The sequence below is a fragment of the Ursus americanus genome, chromosome 31 (assembly GCF_024610735.1).
Source record: "Ursus americanus isolate L20-20 chromosome 31, mUrsAme1.1.p, whole genome shotgun sequence".
NCBI lineage: Eukaryota > Metazoa > Chordata > Mammalia > Carnivora > Ursidae > Ursus > Ursus americanus.
In genome coordinates, this window is record NC_142157.1 from 26,097,839 (window position 1) to 26,117,079 (window position 19,241).

A 19,241-nucleotide genomic window follows, 5' to 3' on the forward strand; every position below is an offset into this window, starting at 1 on the left:
CCTACAGTAGTCAAATTCATTGAGACAGAAACTAGAATGTGGGTTCTAAGCGCTGGAGAGTGAGGGGATATGAGGAGTTATTGTTTAATTGGTAGAGAGTTTCAGTTCTGGAAGACAAAAAGAGTTCTAGGAATAGATGGTGGTGATGGTTGTTGCACAGCACTGTGAATGTACTTAATGTCACTGAACTGTACATGTAAAAATGGTTAAAATGGTAAAGTGTATGTTATGTATATTTTACTATTTATTTTTTTAAGATAATTATTTACTTATTTGAGAGAGAGAGAAAGAGCACATGTGTAAGCAGAGGGAGGGGCAGAAGTAGAGGGGGAGAGAGAATCTCAAGCAGACTCCGAGCTAAGTAAGGAGCCCAGTGTGGGGACCGATCTCATGACCCTGAAATCACGACCTGAGCCAAAACCAAGAGTTGGACGCTTAACCAACTGAGCCACTCAGGCGCCCCCATACTACGATTTAAATAATGGTTTAAAAAAAAAAAAAAAGACTCCTGGAAGAGGTACCTGTTAGGGACCCCATCACAGAGGAGCCAGAGGCTTCCCCAAGGGTACTGTTAGCAAAACAGCCAGCCTCCCATTGGACCTAGAAGTGGAAGGAAGGTCCAAAGTGACTCAAGGAAAGTGTCTAATAAAAACACAATTCTTCTTATTGTATAGCAAAATACTCCAAATCACATAAACATATTGATTATTTAATTCACACATTCAATTCTATTACCATAGAGGACATGTTTCATTATAAACTAGCATTGGTTTAAAAATAGGCCCCAGAGCTGCCTTTTCAGGATATAGAATTCTGAGAAAGCCATTCTACAAGACGTTCCACCAGATTCCCACACAACAACGGCAGGGCCTTCTACGCAGGCTTCCTAGATCAAATCTCCATCTGTCTCTAAAGAATGATCTGTACAAATTGCAGATCCTTTCCTCCACGAGTTAACCCCTTCCCTTCACTGCCCAAGGCCCGCAGGATGAAGTCCAGCTCTGGAGTGTGAGATGTGACCGCTAGGCCTCAAGGAGAGCAAGCCCTGGGCCGTGCAGTTACACGGCGAACACTCTGGCCCAAAGGCAGGCTCCACCCTGCTGTCCGGAGGACCTTCTGTCCATCCCAGCCTCTCTGGTCTTAGTTTTCTCATCTGTAAAATGAAGACAGCAATAGATCCTACCTCTTAGAGGTGGTATGAGGGGTAAATGAACCCATGTTTGTAAAATGCTCAGTGTCTTGCACCTAGTAAGGACCATGGAAGTGTTAACTATTGTGACCCTTCTGCTCTACAAGTGCCTTCATGATATGGCCACAGCCTACTTTCTCCCAGTGCAACTTCTGACCTTGCTTTCCGCATGGCTCATTTCCAAGAACACACCAACACTGTGAATGCCTCCAGCCTCCACATGCGCTGTTCCTTCTGCCTGCTCGTCCTCTTCCCTCTGCCCCACACTGGCCTCGAAAACGCTTTAAGTGGCGTCACTTCACCACTGATGGCTTTCCTGACTCCCACACAGACTTATGCCCACTTTCCTGGGTTTCTGTTGACCCTTGTGACTCCTACCTTGGACACTTACCTGCTTACCTGACTCCCCAGGTAATGAGCAGCAGGCTCCTGGGAGGCAGGAACTGTGCTGTGTGTCCCTGTACACTGAGCCTCAAGCAACGGGCCTGGCACAATCATGAATGAATGAATGAGTGAATGCATGCTGTGCAGTAAAACTGTGAGACTGAGCCCAGGAATGAAGGGAGGAAGGAAGGAGACAGGTGGGGCAGCAGGAACAGAGTTTCATGAGGCCTCTATGGAGAAAGAGAGGTGCACTCAGGAAAGAGGAGGAGAAGCAAGGTTTTTAATCACAGGAAGGAAAGACTCAAAGAACACAGGGATGCTGTATACAGGCCACCAAGGCTCATGGGTCTCACCAGGGCCCAAACCATCAATGCACATGACAAATTTAGATCCAGAAAGACCAATGATGAGGAAACTCATGGACAGCATGCTGTCTGTATCTTTACATGCCCTCACAACTCAGTAAAGGGAATTACAGGCCCAAAGGGGCTGTGTCCTGACAAAGGGGAGGGTAAGAAAGGCAGAGACTTCCCCCATTAAATGGGGACTTGCAGTCAAGCTCCAAATCATGCCTTTTCAATGTTTCTGTCCTTGTTCTACACTGGCAATCAAGGAAGAAATCGGAGACCCGTCCGGCAGGTGGAGAGGTGGGTGGAGAGCCCAGGCTGTGGGGAGGAGTGCTCCAGCCCTGCTTTCCTGATTCTCAGGAACTTACAAGCAAAGAGGCCTTGGCCAGCAGCCTGGCAGTCAGATGAGCTCCTGACTTGTGGATCCTCGGGCTTAGGGTTGCTACGCTCTAGTCAAAGAGCCAGGACACGATGTACATGGTCAGTCACCTGATAGGCAAAGCCAGCCCCAGGCCAGCCACTAAAATACAGGTTCACCATCTTCAATCAGGTGCTGTTTCCAGTGAGAAGTCAACAAGGAGGACACATGATCCCGGGCCCAAAAGGAAACGTGACAGAGAATCATAAAGGCAGCCACCCCCCACCCCCGCCCCGGGGTATGGAACACACTGATGCACACCGGGGCTAACTCCCACTTCCCAGGAGGAACCAGCCTGCTCCCCACAGCCTGCAGTGGGCCTGCCCACGGGCAGAGACTCCATGATCAGTGAATGGCCACTCAGCCCCCAGCTTCGGAACGATACTGGCCAATGAGAAAGAACTAAAAATAAACATAGGAAAACACACATGGGGAAAAAGAGGAGAGGGAGCAGAGAGAGATGAGAGGATGCTTACGGCACTCTGACTTCGGGAAGGCAAGTGGGACTCCTTCCCCTCCACACACACCTTGGGGCCCCAGTCAGTACAGAGGTGGGGGCACACGAGGCCATGGTGCACACTTCAAGCTAGGACTGGGTTTCCTAGGATTCAAACGGCATATTCAGTATTGGGGGGGGAAAGATTTACAATATGAGAAAATGCCCAGAATATATCATTTAATGACAAATACAAGAAACAATACACAATAGGAAAGTAATTGTGTTAACTATGCATAGAAAAAGATTGGAAAATACATTTTTATAACTTAACACAGTGGTTATGTCTGAGGATGAGAGCCAATTTTCATATTCTTCTTCAAGTCTTTATCATATAAGGGGTGGAAGCACACTTTTTTTCATTTGTAAAGGCCACGTGTACTATATAGAGAGTCAAAGTTTTCAAAAACATTTGAGAAAGTCATCATAAAATCTGGGAGGCAAATGTAGCCCTGAAGGCTGGCTGCATTTATATAACAATGGACATTCCGTAACAATCCAAAAAAACTAATTATCTGTTCGCTTATTAATATGTAAACATTTGGAATCATTGAGACATATCCTTGGATCCAAAGAAAAATCCAGAGCAATGAAGCAGAAATTCACCATCCTTTCTTTCTGGTATTCATCTATTGACTAAAATATCAGAATATGCTCTGAAGAAAATGTTCAATACTTTAAAAAAGAAAAGAAAAGAAAAAGAATAACCTGGTAAATGAAAAAAGTGAGAACAGAGGGATAAAAAAGATCTGCCAGGAATAACAAAGTTCTGTGAGAACTGATTATATAAAAAGACTTAAAAGAAAAATTAAACATGTGCATCTTCCAAATCCCTTGAAAGGGTCAGTTCAACTAAATTTTTCTCCACGTAAAATAAAACGTTATTTTCTCCAGAAGCTGCAAATTTAAAAACCGGATTCTTAAAACCGTATTAAATAATATTATACTATAAGCACGTTTGCCAAAGCATTTTATTATATTAGCTTTTCCTGGAAAAATTTCTCGGGGTTCCCACTTAGTAAGCAGTTGTTAGGTAGCTTTTTGTTTAAGAACTAGTAATTCCTGTGAAAGGTGTGTCTTTTATTTTCCAGATCTGTGGCAGAAGGTGGCCAACCAAATAAGGGAATATTATGCAAATGTTGCCTTTCTTGGCTCTGCCCCAGCGAAAGCAGTGATGGTAATGCCAGCAGCCTGCCCACCGCTAAGGGAAAGCCTGGCTCAGAGGGAAGAGTTAACTGTGAGTGAGTTACTTATACAGGCTGAAACCCAGAGGCTTTTAAGTAGGAAAAGGGGAGGGTGCGGGGCGGGGGGGGGCTCTATCTTCTAACCTAGAAGGCTGGATTCATTTTGGGAGTGTAAAAATGCTGGGTGGTTTTTCTCTCCCTAAATAGAAACAAGGCCATGTTCCCACTTCAGAGAAGCTCCTTCGGCTCAGTGGGACCCTGGGCTTTAAGGGTCCCAGAAACATAATGGGCTCCTGCCCTCTGCACCACTAGCCCTCTCCTCGCCCGCCTCCTTGGTATCAGGGGACCTGCAGGTCCTCATTCCCTGCAAATGTCTCCCTAGGGAGAAGTTGACTTCATTTCCATCAGCATTAATGACCCACCTTTCCAGCACGATGCTTTGCGGGCTGCACCGAGCAGATGAGATTTGGTTAAGAGACTGCTAAATCGTGAATAAAGAGAGGCACCACCAGCCCTCCAATACCTCATTATTCGCTCGCCTGAATCCAATAAGAAAAACAACCACACGAAAGGAAAGAATGACAAAGACTGAGGCTAATTCTCAAGGCTTCTGGAAATTCTGGTTCAGAAGGGGGGGGGCGGGTGTGGTCTGGGATTTGGGTGTAGACCAGACTTAGGGCCCCTGTAAGCCTAAACCACGGCACGTGTTCCCGCCGCGTGGCTGGAGCAGGGAGGTCACGGGCGGGAAAGGCACCCACCAGTGGCCACCTCGGCCCTGGAAAATGCAGGACAACACTCCCTCCTTGCCTCTGGGCTGCCAAACAGACTCCAGGCTCATACTGTCCTCAGCCCCAAGCCTGCTGCCCTGGGAAACCTCTCCTCCCGCACAGGGGACCCCCGAGTCATCCCGCATTCAGCTCTCCTCTGCAGCTGGAAATCAGCCTCGCTGCAACACATGCTCACAAAGTTCTGGGTCCACCTTTGCCACAGGAGCCTACAATCTGGCTTTTTATTTCTCCCCAATCATACTTCACCATTTTAAAAGCATTCTAAAAAAATATTTGAACAGGAGCGCCTGGCTGGCTCAGTCGGTTGAGCATCCAACTCTTGGTTTTGGCTCAGGTCAAGACCTCGGGGTTGGGGGATGAAACCCCGAGATGGGCTCCCCATTTAGCATGGAGTCTGCTTGAGAATCTCTCTCTCCCTTCTCCCTCTGCCCCTCCCCCTGCTTCCGTACTCTCACTCTCTCTCTCAAAATAAATAAATAAATAAATCTTTAAAATAATATTTGAACAAAATCAGCAGATCATATGAATGACATGACAATGTCAACATCCTGGTTGTGATACTGTGTTATTCTTTGGTCAGAAAAATTTCCTCCATTGGGGGAAACTGTATAAAGGGTCCACAGGATCTCTCTGTATTATTCCTTATAACTTCATGTAAATCTACAATTACCTCAATCAAATTATCAAATTTCAATTTTCAAAAACGCCAAAGAACATATTTTATAAGCTTCACGTGAATAAAGACCAATCAAGAGGTCATCCCACTCACAGATGCTCCTACAAAGTGAGCCTGGCTTCTAGTAGATGCTTCTGGAATATGCATATTCAACAAGTATGTATGCCATCCCTCAGTGTGCCGGTCACTGTACCAGGCACTACAGGGTCTGTCTCAACTGATGTTCTCAGAAAGTGAACAGTGATCAGAGAAAAGTCATTGAGGGCGGCCCTGGTGTAACTGACAATTTCATTATTTTTAACAGAAGTAAAGATATTTAGGCACACGCTAAGCAACTGCACTGTTTGGGTTCAGACATTGCTCAAGTCACAATTCATCAATGCCCAGAGTCCCACCTGTCAAGAAAACACAAGGGTGGGTTCCCAACCACCAACTCACTACTTGCTACACACTTCAACATGGCAGCCTCTTTCTGTTCCTTCTGCTCCGCGCGGATTTATGAGCAAGTTTCTCAAGTGCCTGAAGGGGAAACACAGTACTTGGTTTGCTTAAAAATAAGTTACCAAAACCTGGTGTGCCTTTTAGCAGGAAAGTTCCAGAGATCTTAAACAAGAAAATGTGCTCCTGGCCATGACAATCCTCATCCAAAGCCTTGCTTTGTTTGGTGCTGTTGTTTGTCTAGACCAGATACAGGTCTCCATTCGTGTCAACAGCCCTTCGGAGCTATCACAGCGACCATCCTGTAACTCAGAGGGGCCAAAGGCACAATCCCAGGCACAGATTCTTCTCAAAGGGCCGAGGTTGAAGGGACTGACAATCTTCCTTCATATATTTAGAGCAGGTTTTTTTTGTACTTACCAAAGTATTTCTAATCCATTATCTCATTTGCTCCTTACAATACTTGTCAATAATTTTGTATGAAGAAATGAAAGCTAACTCAAATATCTGTCAATTCTTGGTTACTCAGGAACTGATGATTCACGATTATGTTAGCCTTTTTTGGGCCTCCTCCTATCTTACAGGACATTTTACCATCTTTCTACCAGTGGACAGGCAGTAGTTTGGAAGAGAAACAAGGAGTCTTCAGTCAGAGAGGTGAGGTTAGAGCCCAGTTCCATGACTCAGTGGGTGGCCCTGCATTAGCCTCCCTGCACCTCTGTCTCTTCATCTAGAACAAGGGGGTAATACCCACATGGACGGGCTGAAGCAATGATTAAATAAGATACCTAGATAGAGCATGTGGTGATTGCTCACAATGTTACCTCTTCTGTCAAAAGTTGGTTTTAAAATAAAATTGGTTCCACAGAAACAAGAACTAACAACCAAAGTGAAATTTTTTGATTATCAAAGAATTTACATTACCTACAAGAATCCCTGAATTCATGGGCAGTTGAGGATCATCTGTAATTAGTAGCTGCTACAGAAATGCCCAGATGAGCAGGATTTCTTTTTTACTTTCATTGCTCTGAGTTAGTAAAGAAATGTTGTCCCATTATCTTACCCTTCAATAAGAAAGCCACCATCAAAGCTCTGCATGTTACTAAAATCCACAGAACATGAAGTACAGTGTGTTCTCATGAGAAGTCCACATTTTAGCTGTACACACAGATGCAGAATTTAGGAATGATGATTCCCTGCTCAATGTCCAGAGTGACTGGGGAACGGGTGTGCTGTTTAATCTAAACTGCTTGAGAGAATGACCTTATAAACCATATATAAGTGGCCAAATTTCAAAGAATATCAAACATGACAAAACATGTTTGGGGTGAACACATTGACCACTCCCTTCCGCCCTGCCCAACATTAGCCACTAATACTAAACTTCTCAAATTATAGTATGTGTGTCAGGAAGTAGGTGGAGCCACAAGGTGACAATGGTACATCTTCCTAGAACATCGGTGTTTCTCAGCAGGAGTCGGTGAAACACCCAGAGACGCCCGAGTTCATGTGTTTACCACTCTCTGCACTTGAGAGTACTCAGGGGAAGGCTTAAACGCACTATTGAGGGGTGCCTGGCTGGCTCAGGCAGCAGAGCAGGCAACTCGTGCTCTCAGGGTTGTGAATTCAAGCCCTATGTTGGGCATGGAGCCTACTGGAAGGAAGGAAGGAAGGAAGGAAGGAAGGAAGGAAGGAAGGAAGGAAGGAAGGAAGGAAGGAAGGAAGGCAGGCACAGCACTGAGGGTGAGGGAAAATACCAACTTACTGAACACCCATCTACCAAGGTGGGTGCTAGGTGTTTGCACATCAATCAACTTAATTCCTCACTGAGTCATTCAACAATCATAGGAAGAAGACAGGGAACAGCCAGTGACTTTTATTACTGTTTTGAGATATATTTTAACTAAGCTTTTGGAGCCCAGCTCTGCATTAATATCACATCCTTCAAGTCATGGGCCCTAGGTTGCGGGAAAAAAAAAAAGCACCAGGAATTTGGTAGTGAAAACACCAGCAGCAACCTCAGACAAGAGAAAATCGGTTGATATAGATACAAAATGTGCTGGTGGGTTATGAATTTTGTTTACTTAAAAGGGGCAACTTCTGAATATAACCATATGACCAAATTTACTAATAAATACTAATAAGCACCAACACGTGATACATTTATACACATATAATATTTTGTTAAAAACCTCTTAGAGGGGCACCTGGGTGGCTCAGTCATTAAGCATCTGACTTGGGCTCAGGTTGTGATCTGGGGGCCTTGAATGGAGCCCTCCACCTCCCAGCAGGGAGTCTGCTTCTCCCTTTCCCTAATAAATAAATAAAATCTTAAAAAAAAAAAAAAAAAACAAACATAAAACCTCTTAGAGCTTATTTTGTTTCCCTAACCCAATCAGGCAGGAAATAAGTTTGCTCCTGACACAAATTTCAGCTGCTGTTTGCAAACAGAATTTTGCCAAGAGATGCACCCTCTTTGGTGTGATGTGCACCACTTCTCCCCAGCCCACTCAGAATGTCCGTTGTCCATGCTGCTGCTAAGTGCTGCCCTCTGACTTCTTCTCACCAACATGAAAGGACCCCATTACTGCCACCGGTTACAAATAAAAGCTCCTTGACTCAAATTGGCCTGTTGAGCCTGTTGGGCCTGTCCTCTAATTCACTGCCTGTTGAAAAACACACACGACACAGAAATCACCTGTCGTGAACTCTGATGCAATATACAAATATCGGCTGTTTTTGTTGTCCTCTTGACTATTGTATTTTACACCCATTCTGTCGGACTGCCTTGAGACTCCCACAAATATGGTCAAATGCCCAGCAGCAGTTTAAAAAACTCTTAGGAGGCCAAACTGTCAATGCAGTAAAATATGAAAAATTTGTCATGAAATTAACAGAATTTGGGCTTTGGCGGAACACGAAAACTGTCCGAAACATTCACCCATCTTTCGCTGACTCAGCAAGGAGCCAGGGATCATGCTGTGTGCAGAAGATATAAGAAGTGTTGGCTGAGAATATTCAGGCAAAGTGGACACCAGAGAACAGTTTACTGTGTGGTTAGAAAACGGAGTTGCTTCCAAGAAAAGCAATTCTTTGGTTTCTGTGACGGGCAACAAACTTCTTCCTCCAAAGCTCCTGTGGCAAAGCAATGCAGTCTCCACCTGGTGTGGCTAGTCTTCTAGTAGAAGCATGGAGGGACCACAGTCGTGGGGAAGAACACCCCCAAAATTAAGAGAGATTTGACCGGCTGCTCCACTGTTTTGGACACGCTTACTCTACAAACATCCCTCCACACAGCAAAAGGCATCAGAGAATTCGCTCCATCGTCCTTTCTCACCTTTGCATCCCTGTGGTTCTTATTTCCTCTCTGGAAATGAACTTCGGAAAGAAAACACAACCTAGCGTGAGCACTGGACATAGACCCTCACGGTGCCCAGATTCCCTGCACCACACTTGCGCGTAGCCGCATAATGAACTTCACTCCCTGCAAGGTGGCCTGGCTGTGCTAGCGATGGATGCTGCGAACAGTCACACCATTGGGGAGCGGGTCTGGTGACTCCCACAGCCAGGCCCAGGGAGGTCACACACCCCTGTAAGGCCAGGACAGGCGGCAGAGTAAAAGAGCTCACCTACCAAGAAGCAGAGGCCACATCCTCCTGAGTTTGCCCAGAGATTCCAAGAGAGAACGGCTTTGACAAAGTCTCCAAATGGCCAGTCCTCCCAGATGGCCCAAGTCTCTTAAGCAGTGGGCAACAGGAAAACACATTGGCAAGCCCCCATGGCTATCACCTCTCCACGCATCCCCTAGGATGACAGAGGGCCCCTGGGACCTCTGAGCTTTTCCCTACTATTCTAGAGAGAGCACTTTATTGGTATCATAAAATAAGGATCTGCATTACTCTGGTTTTTTGTTGTTTTTTTTTTTGACTTAAATCTGACTTCTTGTGTTTTCTTAACTAAATCACAAACTTACGATTGTTTGTGAATATGCTGGCTCCAGCTAGATCCGTATTTTGTTCTTTGGTTGCCAAAGGGGTCTTTGCTCCCAATTCTGGCTGCCACTCTTTGTGCTTTTATTCCGTCAAATTGGAGCAAGACTTAAGCAGTGGGAGAAGTGGAGATGTGAGAAGCACGTTGACCGTCACAATTTCCTGCAGGCCTTTGATCTGTTTCTCCAGTTTCACCAAAATTTAATGGAACTGAAAGGAACAGAGAGAAAAAAAAAAACCTCTCCCTTTAAAAAATCATGTCATCATTGAAATTTTAAAAAATAACCGTATTAATATTTCATCTGATTCAGAAACAGTGAAAGAGAAATCTGCCAGTAAAAGACCAGAATGAGGGGGAAAAAAAAAACAGAGGAGAAATGTTGCAAATGTCTACATCATTTACCGTGGGAACATCTCTATAGCATTTTCAGAAAATAATTGTCTTGAAGATAACATGGAACGTGAGCATTATGGGGGGGGAGTGTTGTGCGTGTTTCAATTTTCTATAGCTAATATGTCACAGTAAAGGGACGATTTACATTTAACCACTTTCTGAGTGGAAAAAAATAACAGACTTGTCAGAGTAATATCTTGTCTGTTTAATAACCTATGGTTATAGTCACAAATCATAGAGATAACATGATCCCCGATACAGCCCCACTGTTGTGAAGACAACTATAACGGTCAAATCTACTTTTGATTTATTCACCCAAATCTGGTCTCCTGCCAATGTAGTAGTAGATTGGGGTACAGTGACTGCTAAAACGTATTTATTTCTTTATTTGAAACTTAACTGAAGGGATAATGAGATTATGGTAAAATGACATCCTGAGCACTGTAGCCAAAGAATGAAAGTGAGAATATACCCCATTTTATTACCCTATGTGCAACAATATTACACACAAACACGGCTCGAACTTGCAGGAATAGAGATCAGCAGTTAACCTCCCTCCTGACCTCAGCAGGGAGTGCTCTCACCTCCTTCCCCAGGGCCCAGCAGCATGAGGCTTCTCCCCCTCGTTCATCATCTCCTTGCTGTCTGTCCCTTCAAGCCGCTCCATGAAAGCTTGGACCTTAAGGCTCCCACTGACAGCACCTAAAACAGTGCCTGGCACATTAGCCTGGCAGACCGGTTCAGCAAGCACCTGCGATTGAATGACTGAACTTGAGAGCTTCTGAGAAAGGAAATGGAGTGGATGACCTCACCCTTTCATGATGCATTCCAACCGGCTTCACTCTGCCACCTGCTCATGGTCTAGTTCAATGTTAAGGGGCATGCCCAGATAGATTTACTTTTGTTGGTGGGTTGTCTTCTGCATGATTCCAAAAGCCAACACAATATAAAAAGATACATGCAGACGGAGCCATTCCTACACCTCTCCCAACCACTACGTTCCCTGCTGACTGCTATAGATCCGCATCGGTATTCATTTCTTGTTTATCTTTCCACCGTTTCTCTATGAAAATATAAGCAAATTCCCTTATATACCTCCAGATCCCCACCTTTCTTACATAAAGGTACCAGAGTCTATACACCAGTCTCCAGCTTGTTTCTTTCACGTGGCAAGGTACCTGCACACCATTCCACGTCAGAACACATATCATCACTCTCTTTTAACAACCACACAGCACCCGCTGCACACGGACACCATCCTTCAACCACCGCCTCACAGACTGCCGCACATCTGGTAGTTTCTGCAGCTCTGGTGTTACACGCAAGGCTCCAATGCTAACCTTGTGTAGATGTCACCCCAGGATGCGTGCAGGTGTGTGTGGGGGGGAGACTCCCAGAACAGGACATCTGTAATGTTGGTTTACACTGTAGGGTTGTTAAGAAATATTGTTAGACGCTGTAAAGAGGTGGTGATAGCTTCAATGTACGTGTGTGCTACAGGGCACTAGAATTTTTTTCCATTCTTGTCAAGGGTAGTGCTAACCTGATTCTTCACTTTCATAAAACACAGACCCTTTGAAATTTTAAATCGATGCAGCATCCCCCAATGGTAGCCAGAGTTCAGTTTCCCTATGCTACTTCCATCCATCAATTTTCTAGGCTAACAGATTTTCCCTCTAGTAACCTATTAGAGGAAAACAGGCCCTCTAAAAAAGCCTTGAAAGCCTAGTTAATATGGGTGAAATTAAATTTTTATAAGAGTATTCAGGGATTCTAAATCAGCAGCAAATACTTTCTTTTCATCACAATACCCAAAATGACATGGAAAGAAAAACATAGATGAATATTTAAAAACCTTATTCATTCCAATGCAGGGGACCCCCAAAAGTAGTTGATATTCTCAGAGTTTTTTTAGTAATTCATGACTTTTTTTTTCACAGTGACAACCTAAAATTAGAAAATGATGCCTATTTGCAGAATTAATGAAAAGGTCCTTTTCCCATCCCTCCTAGAGAAGGCATAAGGAAACAACATACTTTCACATGAGAATCTCAGCTCTCAGGAAGCTGACCCTCTGGCTTAGAATATTACAGTCAAGGAGCACAAAAGCAATGATCTCCTTTTGTTCCAGCATATACTTTGCTAAATACAAATACACTAGACTCTATTCCTTTGTTTGATAGTTTTGTATGATCCGTTTAATACACTTCAAAACCATGTGTCATGGCCAGTATGAAGTTGTCTTTGTGTTCATGAATATAAATCCATTCTAGGGACAGTTAGTTACCTTAATAGATAACTCATCAAGACACGTTCAAGAATATTTTTAGCTGCTTTATTCACAATAGCCCCAAACTGGAAATAATCAAATATCTACCAAGTATAGAATGGGTATCTAAATTTCATACAATGGAATACTACAGAGCAATGGGGGGAAAAATGAACAATTTATACAACATGAAGGAATCTTGCAAAACTTAAGTATGATTCCATTATATGGAATTAAAATCAGCAAAACTAATTTGTGGTGACAGAGGTCAGAACAGAGATTACATTTGGGAAGGAAGGGCATTGTTCTGACTGGGGAAAAGGGTACCACGGAGCTTTCAAGGGTGCTGGAAATGGTCTACATCTTGATCTAGGGGGTCCTTACATGGGTTAAAAAATTCTGAGATTTGTCATCTTTATTATATGTAAATTATATCTCCGTATCCTGAGCTGGTCAGCTAGCACCCTGACCAAGAAGTCCTTACTCCAGGGGTGCCTGAGTGGCTCAGTCGTTAAGGTCTGCCTTCAGCTCAGGGCATGATCCTGGAGTCCTGGGATCAAGCCCCACATCAGGCTCCTCCACTGGGAGCCTATTTCTTCCTCTCCCACTCCCCCTGCCTATTCCCTCTGTTGCTGGCTGTCTCTCTCTCTCTCTGTCAAATAAATAAATAAAATCTTTTAAAAAATAAAGAAAGAAAGAAGTCCTTACTCCAGGAGCAGCCAACTAGAACCACTTCTGTTATCTATATTTGAGTAATATTAGCTCCTCTGTTAACTAGCAAAATTAATATGAGGAATGATTTTTTTTCTTGATGAAATCAGTGGTTAATTAGCATGATGAGCATTAAGAATGGGGTAAAATAGTTTAGATGGTCTCTATCCTTGAACAGACAGGGTATAAGATTCCATCCAACAAGGCCTAGGGCCTGTACCCTTAGACTTGATCCCAAAATGGTCCAGCCATTGGTTTGGAGGATTTCTGGTCTGTCTGATGCCTATCATAAGGGAAATGGAATCCTGCTTTTGGAATATTGGCAACTTTGCTTCAAGGGAGGCTTTCATCCTAACTGGTGGTCAGAGCACCTAAGAGGACACAGAGCTGGGACTTCAGGTGACAGAACGGAACATACGGGCTAGATTCTGCCTGATTGCTAATACCCATTTGTTTAAGAAGTGTCTTGATGCTGAATTTGTTCAGAAACTTGGCTCTCATTGTAAGCTGGTCATGAGGCTGTAGGAGAATAGCCAATCCTCGCTCAACTGCAACTTTCTGGTGGCTACCATCCCTACCCCAAAAAACTGAAGAGTATGTATGACCAGTCTGGCTTAGTCCCATTGTCAACAAGTCTGGAGACTGTTAGAGCATGAAAATGTGCAGACATGCATGTCGGAGGGTGATACGTTTCGTTATGAACAAAATGAAGAATGCAACCAGAGGTGAGAAAAGCTGTATAAATGGGTATATGACAGCACAGCAACACCCGGAGAGAGACGCCAACCGGGGGGGGGGGGGGGCGGTTTCCAGCAGCACCCACAGCTCTTGAGGCTTGTATAGAGATATAGAAAATATGATCGTATCGGTGAACGACCCAAAATTAAACAAGATTAAAAGACTCGGAATTCTAAAACGTCTTGACAGGCTGATTTGGTGAACTAGATCTAACAAGATTAACTATACAATTAGGTGCACAAAAATTAACAACTCGGGACAAAAGGGACAAGGGTCAATGACAAAATCCATTATACTTGTTACATTTAAAACATCGGGGTTTTGGATAACAAGTTCGGGTTCAATGTGAATTGGAAGTATTTTATGGTCACCAAAAAGGTAATGCATATATTACATTTCAAAGAAAAAGTTTACTTTGAAAAGACGTAATGCAAACAGGTATTTGTACATCAATGTTCATATCAGCATTATTCACAAAAGCCAAAAGGGGGAAGCAACCCAAGGGTCCACTGACAGATGAATGGATAAATAAAATGGGACATATCCTTGGGACCCCTGGGTGACTCAGTTGGTTAAGAGTCTGCCTTTGGCTCAGGTCCTGATCCCAGGGTCCTGGGGTCGAGCCCCTCATTGTCAGGCTCCCTGCTCAGCAGGGAGTCTGCTTCTCTCTCTCCCTCTGCCCCTCCACTTGTGCTGTCTCTCTCTCTCAAATAAATACATAAATAAAAATCTTTTTTAAAAAGTTGGTACAGCCACTCTGGAAAACAGTGTGGAGGTCCCTTAAAAAGTTAAAAATTGAGCTACCCTATGATCCAGCCATTGCACTACAGGGTATTTACCCCAAAGATACAGGCATAGTGAAGAGAAGGGCCATATGCACCCCAATGTTCATAGCAGCATTATCCACAATAGTTAAATCGTGGAAGGAGCCGAGATGCCCTTCAACAGATGACTGGATTAAGAAGCTGTGGTACATATATACAACGGAATATTACTCAGCTATCAAAAAGAACGAGTTCTCAACATTTGCTGCAACATGGACGGCACTGGAGGAGATAATGCTAAGTGAAATACGTCAAGCAGAGAAAGACAATTATCATATGGTTTCTCTCATCTATGGAACATAAGAACTAGGAAGATTGGTAGGGGAAGAAAGGGATAAAGAAAGGGGGGGTAATCAGAAGGGGGAATGAAGCATGAGAGACTATGGACTATGAGAAACAAACTGAGGGCTTCAGAGGGGAGGGGGGTGGGGGAATGGGATAGACTGGTGATGGGTAGTAAGGAGGGCACGTATTGCATGGTGCCCTGGGTGTTATACGCAACTAATGAATCATCGAACTTTACATCAAAAAAATAAATAAAAAATAAAAAGGCTGGCTGAGGGCAAAGCATAAGCTGACGCCCTGCAACCTCCCCCCCAACCCCCCCTCTTGGGTGGGACGTGTGTGACATTCTTCCAGGAATCTCCCCACTGTCTTAATGTTGATTACTAGCTGGAGGAGAAAACAACCTTGCAAATGGCAAGGCCTCCGATATCTATGGCAAGTTCCTCTCTAGCATTATCTTGCAGGTTGTCTGTAGCCTATGAAAGGCCTTTTGAAACCTCCCTTTTCCTTACGTCCCCCAACTCCCAAGTGTATACTCAGCCACTCCTCAAGCCTTTGGTGCAGCGGCTCTTTCTGCCCACGGGTCCTGTCCCCGTGCTTTGATAAACCCCCATTTTGCACAAAATAAATAAATAAATAAATAAATAAATAAATAAATAAATAAATAAAAAAAAATAAAAATGGAGCATATCCATTCAATGGAATATTATTCAGTCTTAAAAAGGAAGAAAATTCTGGTACCTGATACAACATGGATGAACCTTGGGGACATTATGCTAAGTGAAATACGCCAGACACAAAAAGGCAAATACTGTATGACTCCACTTAGTTGAGGTCCCTAGATTTAGTCTCATTCATAGACAGAAAGTAGAATGGTGGTTATCAGGGGCTGGTTAGCAGTGGTAGTGAGTGGGTAGAGTTTCAATCAGGGAAGATGAAAACGTCCTGGAGATGGATGGTGGAGGCACACTGTGAATGAACTTTATGCCACTGAGCTGTACACCTGAAAGTGGTTAAAATAGTAAATTTTATGTTACATATGTTTTACCACAATCTTTTTAAAATATTTTATTTATTTATTTATTTATCTATCTATCTATCTAGAGAGAGAGAGAGAGAGAGAAAGTGCGTGCGTGTAAGCGAGTAGAGGGAGGGGCAGAGAGAGGGAGAAAGAATCTCAAAGCAGACTCCCCGCTGACCGCAGAACCCAACATGGGCTCAGTCTCATGACCCTGAGATCATAACCTGAGCCAAAACCAAGACTGGGGCGCTTAACCAACTGAGCTACCAAGGCACCTCTGTTTTACCACAATTTTTTTAATGTCCATAAAAATGTAATGCAATCTTCCACTCCATTAATTTGAATAAAGGTTGTTGTCTGCACCATACTTTGCTCTCAGAATGTAGCCGAAAGCAAAGTATGCCTTCCATACTCTGTAAGACATAGGTAAATGCTGCCTACCCAACCCACCTGCTCTACCAGCCCCTGGTTCCTCCTTCCCTATCACACCAACTTCTTGGAACCTGGATGGCTCATCTCCCTCCATGAGGGGACTGCTGGTCACTTGTGAAAGGAAGAGGCTCCCAAAACAAGTGCTGCATCAAGTTCCCAATGTCTCTGCCCTGGTTCCTGGCATGTCCTGGGGCAAAAGGTCGGAGGAGCTGACTCCCGGGACACTCAGGGCATGGGCATCCCTTCAGAGAAGGCCGGAATTCCTCTACGTAACAAGTATTTCAGAAAGCCTTGGCTCTTCACCCCACTTCCTCTCTGCCCCCTCCCCAACACACACACACACTCACAAGCACACACACATGTGCACACACGCACACCCCATATCCTGAGTCTCTGCCTCCCAAATGCAAACAAGTGATTGGTATATTCATACATGCAATAAATATTCAGAGTTTGGGGGAAGTTTTGAAGTTGAATTTTTTCTAAAGATTTATCTATTCAGGGATGTGTACCTCATGAATGACAATATTTATTGAACAATACTATTACCAGAACTTATCTCATTTCTCTCTCTCCTCAAATAAATTAGTCTATGAAACTGAGACAGAGGGAAGGAGCCCACAAGGCACTCATGAGACTGGGGAATGCCAAGTCCCAAGAAGGTTACTGTAAGGGAGAAGAATCATTCACACTCTTGGTGTCCCTTTCTCTGTGGCTGTTCCTCCCTGTGTCCCCTCCCACCTCCTCCTCCACAGGGCAGGAAGGGAGACTTGCCTGGCTGGCTGGTTGGAATGGGAGGGCTGGATGCTCAGCCCCTTCTTCCTCTGTCCCTTGGGAGCCTGCTAGAAACCCATGTAAGGTTTCTCTCCTCCCTGCCTGGGGAGGAGGCCTGCAGTGGGCAGTGCCCCCTGATTTGGAAGTTCAGATTTCAGAAGCTCTTTATTGTCACATACCACCACCTCCAATTTAGCTTTTATTAGAAATAGTTATTACTTTGGTCTCCACCTGTCTGACTCCTCAACCCTAGTTCTCAACTGGTTCAGAGCACCAGTGAGAAGAGCCTGTCCCTAATCAGCCCTCATACCTCACACACATAACAAAGCGGCCCCAGGCAGGTTTGTGGGTGGAAGGCTAAGAGCCCGGGAAGTGGCTTCACAGGGACACCAGCACGTGCCAACAGGCCAGTGATCTCTGAGGCTGGAACACCAAGTTCCAATAGGCTGTGACTACAGGACTTTTTCACTCTTGTTCTGGAACAAAGGGACTTCCCCAGGACAGGTAACCTGAGAGACCCAGTATGCAGTCTCTCTGAAGAAAATACCAGAGTCTCAGAGAACAAAACAAAATGAAATCAGAAGGACTGTCCAAGTCCTCTTTGTAATTGTTAATGGCATTGAACATTTATGGAGCACAAAAAATGTAAGCCACACTTGGGCCTAAAACTCTCTCTCTGGCAAGTGCACAATCTACCTAACACTAGTTCTGCCCAACCCAGTGTGACACCCCCTTCCCACCTGTCTTGACTGATCCCATGAGTCAAGCAATTTCCACATTTCCATCTCATCATGCTAGAGAGCCATAGTTGAAGTCTATAAATTTTGTATCCTCCTTCTCTAAGAACAAGAGAGAAATGAACAGCATCAGGGCAGCACTTGGTTAAAGGTATTAAAACATGAACACTGAGCCTTAGAGACCACTCAGTCAGTACCATCCCTCATTCCCTACACGAAGCAACAGCGCTAACATAAAGTAAATCTGGCATATGACATGACCATACATAGGGAAGCCTGAACATGAACTGGATATGAGAGGATACTAAAGACATATTATTAATTGTGTTAGTTATGATAATGTTGTTTTGGTTACATGGGGAAATTTCTTCTTGCCTTCTTTCCTTCCTTCTTTTCTTTCTTGGGGGAATGGAGGGAATGGAAGGCCATATTATATTAGGGGTGGGATGTCAAGATATCTTTTTTTAAATTGAGATATAATTGACGTACAACACTGTGAACATTTACGTGTACAACGTGTTGATTTGGTACCACCCTGGAGTCAGCTAACACCTCCACTGGTGTTACCTTCTTTTTTGTGCTAGAACATTTATGATCTAGTCTCTCAGGAACTTTCAAGTATATAATACAGTATGTTAACTCTAATCACCATGCTGTGCATTAGATTTCCCAGACCTTATTCATCTTCTCACTCTAAGTTTGTACCCTTTGACCAACATCTCCCCAATTCTCCCACCTCCTGCCCCTGGTAACCACCATTCTACACTCTGCTTCAACAAGTTTGGCTTTTTTTAGATTCCACAAGTAAGTTGTATCATATACTATTTGTCTTTCTCTGTCTGACTTATCTCACTTAACATAATGCCCTAGAGGTCTATCCATGTGGTCACATATAGCAGGATTTCCTTCTTTCTCATGACTCAATAATATTCCATTGAACATACAAACTACATCTTATATATCCAATCACATGTTGATGGACATTTAGTTGGTTTCCATGTCTTGGCTATTGCAAAATCGTGCAATAAAATATCTTTAATTTACTTTAAAATATCTTAGCGTTTTTTACAAATGGAATGAATAAGTGAATGAATAGCTGGCCTGACCCAGAGGACACACAGCTAGTTAGTGATGGGGTTGGTTAATA

General features: G+C 43.9%; 1 protein-coding gene and 1 non-coding gene across 4 annotated transcripts in view; both read right to left on the reverse strand.

Moving 5' to 3' along the window:
• Positions 1-19,241, reverse strand: part of CAMK1D (calcium/calmodulin dependent protein kinase ID) — a 413,163-nt gene that overhangs the window by 322,868 nt on the left and 71,054 nt on the right. The gene's annotated exons all lie outside the window — the stretch shown is intronic.
• On the reverse strand, positions 11,742-11,871 carry LOC123790001 (U6atac minor spliceosomal RNA). The gene has a single exon (XR_006778979.1). It is a non-coding gene; the product is annotated as a U6atac minor spliceosomal RNA (small nuclear RNA).